This window comes from Lipotes vexillifer, unplaced genomic scaffold (genome assembly GCF_000442215.2).
Source record: "Lipotes vexillifer unplaced genomic scaffold, Lipotes_vexillifer_v1.1 scaffold916, whole genome shotgun sequence".
In the NCBI taxonomy this organism is placed as follows: domain Eukaryota; kingdom Metazoa; phylum Chordata; class Mammalia; order Artiodactyla; family Lipotidae; genus Lipotes; species Lipotes vexillifer.
In genome coordinates, this window is record NW_006798383.1 from 2,482,344 (window position 1) to 2,492,434 (window position 10,091).

The window sequence follows — 10,091 nt, forward strand, 5'->3', positions numbered from 1 at the left end:
ATTTGTTGTAGAGCTGGTTTGGTGGTGCTGAATTCTCTTAGCTTTTGCTTGTCTGTAATGCTTTTGATTTCTCCATCAAATCTGAATGAGATCCTTGCCGGGTAGAGAAATCTTGGTTGTAAGTTCTTCCCTTTCATAACTTTAAATATATCATGCCACTCCCTTCTGGCTTGTAGAGTTTCTGCTGAGAAATCAGCTGTTAACCTTATGGGAGCTCCCTTGTATGTTACTTGTCATTTTTCCCTTGTTGCTTTCAATAATTTTTCTGTCTTTAATTTTTGTCAAATTGATTACTATGTGTCTCGGCACGTTTCTCCATGGGTCTATCCTGCACTTCCTGAACTTGGATGGCTATCTCCTTTACCATGTTAGGGAAGTTTTTGACTATAATCTCTTCAAATATTTTCTCCAGTTCTTTCTCTCTCTCTTCTCCTTCTGGGACCCCTATAATGCAAATGTTGTTGCGCTTAATGTTGTCCCAGAGGTCTCTTAGGCTGTCTTCATTTCTTTTCATTCTTTTTCCTTTATTCTGTTCCATGGCAGTGAATTCCACCATTCTGTCTTCCAGATCACTTATCTGTTCTTCTGCCTCAGTTATTCTGCTATTGATTCCTTCTAGTGTAGTTTTCATTTCAGTTATTGTACTGTTCATTTCTGTTTGTTTGTTCTGTAATTCTTCTCAGTGTTTCCTCTTTAATTCTTCTAGGTCTTTGTTAAACATTTCTTGCATCTTCTCGATCTTTGCCTCCATTCTTTTTCCGAGGTCCTGGATCATCTTCACTATCATTATTATGAATTCTTTTTCAGGAAGCTTTCCTATCTCCACTTTATTTAGTTGTTTTTCTGGGGTTTTATCTTTTTCCTTTATCTGGTACAAAGTCCTCTGCCTTTTCATTTTGGCTATCTTTCTGTGAATGTGGTTTTCCTTCCACAGGCTCCAGAACTGTCCACCCTTTTCTTCTATCATTTCTGTTTTTTTTAATTACTGGGGATGGAATTCATCACTCATTCCTCCAAATCTTTCAGAGCACAGACTCCCACTCAAGGTGGTATATAATAATAAATAACACTACTGAGTAGTCACTATGTACTTGGCGCTATTCTAAGTGATTTAAATATGCTGTACTTAATCCTCACAATAAACAAATGAAGTAGGTACTCATACCATAATTTTACAATGAGGATGTTACTTTGCCCAAAGTAACGGATTTTAAGTGGTACAGCCACTAAATCTTTCTGTCTGGTAGCCCTTCTCCCTATGAGAATATCTTGTTAGTGCAAAAAAAGCAGGTGCTAACTAGTAGAACATTCAAAATCCAGATTCAGTTAAAATTCTATGGAAACTCCAAACTGATATCCGTAATATCAACATTCCCACTTGATCCAAGAAAAGTCAGTCAACTCAGGACATCATCTGACAAGCATCATCCCTATTTTCTAGATGCTAGGATAGAACCAGCCTGATTCAGTAATAAGCACATGTGCCACTTTGGGGCAGTGTCTATATCTTGTGTGTGCTCTGAACAGTGCTCACCTCAGAGTGAGTATTTAGGCTACACTTGAAAGTGGAATTAACTCAGGGACTTTCCCAAGACTAAACAGCAAGTGGCAAAACCAGGACTTCTTCAATCTCTACTCTGGATATCAGCCATAGTCTGTACCAACTAGAAGTGAACTAGCTTCACAGAAGAGAATTCAGTCTGGTCCCATCAGAAACTACTGAGTCTGCCAACTTTCACAAACTAATAATACAGATGAAGAGGTTTAAATAAACATGACCATCTCAGGTTCCCTTTCAAATGATTTTACACAAGAAGGAATGCACTTGCACCTTCAGAAGGAGGAACCAACTTCAAATTGACAGGATTTCCAGAAACTCTGATTGAAAATCACATTTTTCTGATTTCTCCCAGAATGAGAATTCATTGTAAGATCCTCTTCTCAATGAGCAGGAGCCTCTTATAAATTAATACTGTCTATCTCCTGCTCATGCCCTGAACTTCCTCAAGCAGCAACACATCACTCATATCTCCCTCATTTCCTTTCCTGTTGACCCATACAAGCCTCATGAATACCACCTAAGTATAAAATGAAAATTATAAGACAGACTCCCATAATCTTCTTAAAGAAAGCCCAAAAGGTAACTTCGACCTGGCAAAGTAAACTGATTTCCTGCTAGCTTAACTAACATTTATTGAGAGCTTATAATAACACAGGCATTGTATAAGGGGAAAAGGGATGCAAAATTATTGAGGTATATGGTCCCTGCCTTGAGAAGCTCAGTATTAAGTGGAAGAAGGGCATATTCTAATATTTCCTTATAAAGAAATAAAATAAACATTATTTTCCCAGGATTTTTTTTCAAATAGGTCCTCACTTACTCCAAGCTATTGCCAAGATATCAAGCTCACCAGGCCTCCTTACTTCCAACTGCCTAGTAACATCTCCATGTGCATATCCCATGACAACTTGATCTCAGCATACCAGACTATCTCCCGTATACCTCTTTCTATAGCCACCCAAACCTTAAAAAAATCTGCTCTAGGGTTCCCTGGTGGCGCAATGGTTGAGAGTCCGCCTGCCGATGCAGGGGACACGGGTTTGTGCCCCGGTCTGGGAAGATTCCACATGCCGCGGAGCAGCTAGGCCCGTGGGCCATGGCCACTGAGCCTGCACGTCCGGAGCCTGTGCTCCGCAACGGGAGAGACCACAACAGTGAGAGGCCTACATACCGCAAAAAAAAATCTGCTCTACTTTTACTAATCCATATCCTGGTCAATGAAATTCCCATTTACCCAATTTCTCAAATTAGAAAACTTAGCCCACTGTCTCTCCCCACAGTCACTAAATCCTATTGCAGCTATCTTAGAAATACTTCTAAAATCCATTCCCCTCTTCTTCATTCCCACTGCCACATTTTATTCAGACTCTCAGTCAATTGCAACAACTCTAGTCTCACTGCCTCATTTCTCATTACCTTAATCTGCACTTGTCACTCCCTAACATTAAAACACTCCAATAGCTCCCTACTCTCTTTTCAGTCTCACCTGTCAATTTCCCCACCACACATCCTGTTTTGGACAAATTTCTGACACTTAAACGTCATGTTATTTTTTTTTCCTCACACTTTCACCATGCCTTTGCTCATGCTGTTGTCTCCATCTGGAATGCCTTTCTTTACTTGTGCAAGCTCCTACCCATCTTCCAACACCCAACTCAAGTATCTCCTCCCTACAAACATTTCCCTGACTTTCCAGGCAATGGTAATATTTCCTTCACACCATATAAATTCCTTTTAATGGATATATAACACACAGCTCTACAATTTTCATGTGAATATGTCTCTCTGATGTTCTTGAAGAAAGATATTCATATTTCTAACCCCAGTGCCAGTTACATAATAAGTGCTCAATAGGGACTTCCCCGGTGGTCCAGTGGGTAAGACTCTGCACTCCCAATGCAGGGGGCCCGGGTTCGATCCCTGGTTGGGGAACTAGATCCCGCATGCATGCCGCAACTAAGAGTCCGCATGCCACAACTAAAAAGTCCGCATGCTGCAACTAAAAGATGCCACATAGGTTAAGAATTCTCCTGCCAATGCAGGGGACACTGGTTCAAGCCCTGGTCCAGGAAGATCCCACATCCCGTGGAGCAACTGAGCCCATGTGCCAAAACTACTGAAGCTGCGCTCCAGAGCCCATGAGCCACAACTACTGAACCCATGTGCCACAACTACTGAAGCCCATGTGCCCAGAGCCCGTGCTCCGCAACAAGAGAAGCCACCGTAATGAGAAGCCTGCGTGCTGCAACGAAGAGTAGCCCGCGCTTGCCGCAACTAAAGAAAAGCCTGCGCGCAGCAATGAAGACCCAATGCAGCCATAAATTAATTAATTAATTAAAATAAAAATAAAAAATAAAAATGAAAGATGCCACATGCCGCAACTAAGACCCGGTGCAGCCAAAAATGCATTAAAAAGAAAACTTAACAAGTGCTCAATAAATGTGTGTTTAATAAACTGTGTGCCCTCATATATCCTGGATCAATTTGTTATTTGGTTATTTTCCCAAAATTTTATGGATTCTTGAACTTGGCTCTATGTAAAAGTCCAACTTTCATAACACTGCTCTGAGTTTTCAAGAGCTTTTATTATTATTATTCAAATGTCGAACAAGTGTATGAATTATAATGCCTAAACATCCAATGAAAATACCTTAAAGGCTCCCCAATTCATTAAGGAACGAATGAGAGTCCCCCTTCACAATCCTAACTAGAAGGATCCACCTTTCTCTAGATTGATTGATCTGATATCTGGAAAAGCCCTCACACAGGAACTACTGTGCACACAAGACCAACTGAAGGTACACCCAAAATAATTCCAATTAACTTGTGCTAAATTAAGAGCAGGGACACAAATCCTATTTGCCCTGGTTTACAAAGTCAGAGAGAGTATAGAATAGCAAAGAAACAGCTCTCACTGAACTCAAAACTTTTTCTGGAGAGGAAGAATTGGGGAGGGTCAGATGATCCACATTTATTCGGGCCTGCCCAAGTTTCTACTTCCCCATGTCGAAAGGCAGCACTCCTCAGTTTCTGATAGTTCTTCCCCAGGGAACCAGTTTTTATTTCCTGTTTTTCCCTTACACTTGCCTGGAAACAGGTTCGTTTCCCAGGTTCACACAGAGTAACCAGAGAAAACACGGTAGCTTCAATGATTGTGTGTAAAGGGTGGGCTGAAGGCCGGCGATCAGAGACTGTAAAGAGGAGACGGGGACCTTCCGGGATGCCTGATGACTTCGGGCAGACAGGGCTTCCTCTAGCCCTTCTCCGAGGTCTTGCCCCACGCCCTCACCCCAGAAACAGGCTGGGCAGAAAGCCACTCGGGTGGGAAACACCTGGGCGGAAAGCTTTCAAGGTAGCCTGAGGGGTCGGAGTCAGCCTCTTGCTGGGTCAAAGGTCCGCGCCTCGGCTGCCAGGAGGGCCCAGCAGGGACCCGGAGCGAGAGGCGTGTGACCGGCACTGGAGGGTTAGAGGGACCGGCAGCTGGAGTAGCGAGCCGCTTCTCTCTCCGCTCCGCCGCACGCAGCCTCTGCGCTCCTCAGCAGCTGCCCTCCCTCCCACTCCCCCCATAACCCCTGTCGTGCCCTAGCGAGCGCAAGCCCCGCCTCCAGGGCCGCCTCAGGGCCAAGGCCTAGTATGGCAGTACCCGCAGAGGTTGGCCAGGTTCGGAGACCGGCCCGGGCCGGCGCCGCTTACCGAGCGCCGCTTACCCTGCCTCCTCCTCCACCACCCGCGCCGCTCCCGGACCGGCTCGCTCCCGACGCCACCGACGCCGCAGCTGCTCCAGGCTCACGGACGCGCTCCCGACCTCCCCAGACCCTTCCCCCGGCCCGCCGTGCCCCGCAGGATCCTAAAGCCTGCCGCGTGATACGTTTGCCCGCGCCGACTGCCTGAGGCTGGCTCGGACCACGATTCCCAGCAACCATCACAAAGACTACGACTCCCAAAATGCACCACGAGAAAGAAATTAGCAAAAGAAACATGTATCAACAGTCTACTGGATGCAAGTTGAATTAGCAGTTTCTTTCAATATGGCAGACCCTGAAATCGGCAATTCCACTTCCAGGAGTAAATATATCCTCTAGAAACACTGGCAAAGTTTGGAAAGATATATGTTCCAAGCTCTTTATTGCAACTCTGTAAGTGAAAGATTGGAGACAAACTCATTCAATCAACATATATGCAATTGTGTGCCTATGTACAAAGCACCGTGTAAATCTGTGTCAACTTGGCAAGTTACCTCTCTGAGTCTGTTTTCTCACACGCAAAGCGGAAGGTTAAAAAAAGACATGCAGAAAATAAAATTAAAAAACAAAAAAAAAAGAATCTGGAAAAAAAAAACAAAAAAAACATGCCGGGCAGTGTGTGCGTGTGTGTATGTCTCCTTATAATGACTTTATAAAGTTGGTACGTCACAGATAACAACAACAAAAAAAAGGTTTTGAGTGATTAAACAGCTTGCTTAATGTTCTAGAGTTAGTAAGTGGTGAAGAAAAGTTTAAACCCAGATCTATCAGGAAAGAGGTTCTTAATAGCCCAAAAGCCCAGGTAACTTTTAATTTTTCTTGTCTGTTTACACAGTGGCATAAAACGTGATTAGTGGTAAAAAGTTGTACCCTAATAGGATATAAAAAAAGAGTGAGAAGTGGTAATAGGAAGGCATCTTGAGGTGAACCCCAAGAACTATTGTTCCTGAACATGAGTTAGAAGCCTCCTGTACAGCTGAAAGAACCCCTTCCATACCTGACTTCCTTTTAGCACATCTTTATTGAGCACCTACTGAATACCCAATTCTGGGAGTAGTAAAAAGAAAAACAGTTACAATTCTGAAATTATATTGTAACAAAGTGATAGACAGATGATAGATAGAAAAATAGATATACAATTAAATGTTTAAAATATCAAACAGTGAATTATCGAAGGTAAGCTTAGAAAAGCTCAAGCTGTAAATGCCCTGAAAATTCAGAGAATGGAAAATTCCCTGTCAATCTTCAGAGGCTTTTTGGGGGAAGATGAAGATGAAGTTAAGTCTTAGAGGAGAGAAGAAAAGGAAAGGTGAAAGTGTGAAGGTGAAGAAACACAATACACTGGCGGGAAGTGAATTAAATACAGATTCAGCAGAGGGTAAGTTTATAAGTCCACAGACTGAGTAGGTAAGAGGGCGACCTCTGGGATACTGTGGAAATGAATCCCAGGCTGGCTACCTACTAGCTGTATGACTTTGGACAATCAAATGAGCTCTCTAAGTCTTAGTTTCCTATCTGGAAAATGGGGATAATAAAAGGCCTATGTTATATTGGTTTGGTTATCCAGCACTGAGCCCTTCCCCTCCTTTTCTGGGGGCCTTTTCCTTTGGGTAGAGTCTTTTTTTTTTTTTTTGGTACGCGTGCCTCTCACTGTTGTGGCCTCTCCCATTGCAGAGCACAGGCTCCGGACGCGCAGGCTCAGCGGCCATGGCTCACGGGCCCAGCCACTCTGCTGGGGCATCTTCTGCTGGGGTATGGGGCATCTTCCCGGACCGGGGCATGAACCCGTGTACCCTGCATCGGCAGGCAGATTCTCAACCACTGTGCCACCAGGGAAGCCCCTTTGGGTAGAGTCTTGATGGAAAACCAGGCCCTGGGCAACCAAGATAAGTGAGCTCATGTGACCTGGGCTTGGCCACTAGGTGCAACCTCCAAGGGCTTCAGCTCTTGATCAAGAGATGCAGAGATGAAAAGAGATGAAAAGATGGTCAGAACTCATTCATAACAGGTGCTGTCCACAAATGCAGTGACCAAGTCATGCAGCACCAGGGGCTGTGGTGTCCTGGCCTGTATGGTTCCTTTAGAAAAACAGTTGTGCTTCCTATTTCCTGGTCTTCAGAGATTTTGGGTTCCTGCACATTTTCTAAGCCTGTTCTTCCTGTCTCCTGCAGATTCTGTGACCCACCCCACACCAATGTTCTTCTAGTAAATTTCATTTTTTTCCGTATTTCGGTAACTATTCTATAACTCTTAAAAGGTTCCTAAGTGATATCACACACACAAACATGTGCCTACTCAAGCTTACTCATTCTTTCACCAAACATCTATTGAAGTCTTTCTTTGTGCCAGGCTCTACTCTAAAAGTGAGGATACAACATAATGTACAACACGATAAGTATAATTAACACTGCTGTAAATCCTAAGGGTTCTCATCAGAAGGAAAACAGATTTTTTTTCTATTTCTTTAATTTTGTATCAATATGAGATGATGGATATTCACTAAATTCATTGTGGTAATATGTAAGTCAAATCATTGTGCTGTACACCTTAAACTTATACAATGCTGTACATCAATCATGTCTCAATAAAACGGGAAGAAAAAATTAAAAATACAGTGGCATATACATATATGCATGCTTTTGTAACCATCAGAAATATGCACGTGTGTATCCATCAGAAATATGGCTAAAGGGACTTCCCTGGTGGCGCAGTGGTTAAGAATCCACCTGCCAATGCAGGGGACGTGGACTCGAGCCCTGGTCTGGGAAGATCCCACATGCCACAGAGCAACTAAGCCCGTGCACCACAACTACTAAGCCTGCGCTCTAGAGCCCGCGAGCCACAACTACTGAAGCCCGTGCGCCTTGAGCCCGTGCTCCACAACAAGAGAAGTCACCGCAATGAGAAGCCCGTGCACCACAATGAAAATTAGCCCCTGCTCACCGCAAGTAGAGAAGGCCCGTGTGCAGCAATGAAGACCCAATGCAGCCAAAAATAAATAAATAAAATTTAAAAAAAGAAATATGGCTAAAAATACTCAAAAAATATGTAGTGTTACACAGTACTGTAAATCAACGATACTTCAATTTTTTAAATGTAGTGTTTTTAAGTGAGGCTATAACAATGAAAGAAATCCCATGGCAACTAGGAACAGCTGGAGGAGGAGCAAATTTGGGGAGCAAGATGATGTTTAGGACATGTTGAGACTGAAATGTCTATGAGACATCCAGGCAGAAATATTTAGTAGACATTTGGATACCTTCATTGGAACTCAGCAGAGATCTCTGGGGTGTAGATAAATATTTTGGAGCCATTGTCCTAGTGGTAATGGTTCAAGCCATGAGCAGGGAAGAAATGGCCTAGGAAGAGGGCTAAAAAACTATTAATAATATAGGGAGGAAAAAAGATAAAAGGGCCCCAAATGGAATTTAAAACCAGCATTTAAAGGATGGTGGAGAAAGAGGAACCAATGGCAATAAAAGTTCTGAAGACAGCGCTATCTAAAAAAGAGGAGAATTAGAGGAGAAAGATGCTGTGGAAACTACAGGAGAGACTTTCAGTAAGGAAGTTGTCAAATGTCTCAAAAGAGAAAAGGAAATTAAAATGCCTTGAAGACTTCAGGAAAATCTACTTCGGGTAAGTATTGGTTTGAGAAATGAATGGGAGAGAAAGTAGAGGCAACAAATACTAGATCTTTGCAAGAATCTTGACTGTGAAATGAAAGGGAGAGGGAGTGATAGGAGTAAAGGTTGGGGGAGATGAGAAGAAAAGAGTGACTTCCAGGACAGGACAGACTGGGGAGTATTTCTATGCTGACAGCAAGAAGACAGAATGAGGATGATGAAACAGAAACGGATGCCGTTCTCAGGGAAGTTGCGTGGAAAGGGAGGGAGGGGCAAGCTAATGAAGGAGGGACTGGAGGAGGAGAGAGGAATACCACAGCACCTGAGAATACCAGAGCACCTGGGGTAGAAAGGACTCCTGCATATCAATTTGTAGGTGCTAAAGAGATTACACACAGACTCAGTGCCATTAAAGTATGTGTTAATTTTGTTTTCTAGCAAAATGTTAGTTTGGGTGACCTGTTGATACAGTGGTTTGGTGCATTGACCCTGGACCCAGATTGCCTGTGGTTGAAATCCCACCTGTATCTCTACTGCTTAATAGCTGTGTGATCTTGGTCAGTTTACTTTATCTCCCTGTACTTCATTTTCCTTTATCTTTAAAAGGTGGGGTGGGGTGGGGGAGTCACACAGTAAGGGCTATGGAAGTACTAGCCATTATTATTTTTTCCACTAGTTTGTCATCTCCCTGAAGTTGAGGTTTTCTCTTTTGTTCAGGGTTGTCTACTCAGAGCCTAGCACTTAGTAGGTGCTCAATAAAAATTTCATGAATAAACTGGGATGAGAGAGCGAGGCGTGGAGGGAAGGGAAGGCTTGGTATTTGGATGCTGGGCGGGCTGGAAGCCAGATACCTTCGTCATACTCTGTGCCGCTCCGCGGCTTCCTGGGGCTTGAAGCAGCAGGCCTACATCCCGTCTCTGAGAGCTTCCCCAGGACTCGCGAGGTCGGAGCGCTGAGACGATTGTGTGCTCCGCGGCTCCACCCCCGCGAGGCTCCTGAGGCCCCGCCCCTGGTGGGCGGTGTTGTGCCAGCAGGGAGTATACCGGCTCCAGTCGCGAGCTAGCCGTGAGGGGCGGGGCTGGGCTGGGCGGGGCCGACTCAGCCCGGCTTTGGCTCACCTCGTCCAAGAAGAGCGGAAGTCTCAACCCCAGTCTTGACCTCACT

At 44.1% G+C, this 10,091-nt stretch overlaps 1 non-coding gene across 1 annotated transcript; it reads left to right on the forward strand.

Annotated features, from left to right (window-relative positions):
• The first annotated feature begins 3,420 nt into the window (after positions 1-3,420).
• Positions 3,421-3,493, forward strand: TRNAG-CCC (transfer RNA glycine (anticodon CCC)). The gene has a single exon. It is a non-coding gene; the product is annotated as a tRNA-Gly (tRNA).
• Positions 3,494-10,091: the final 6,598 nt, after the last annotated feature.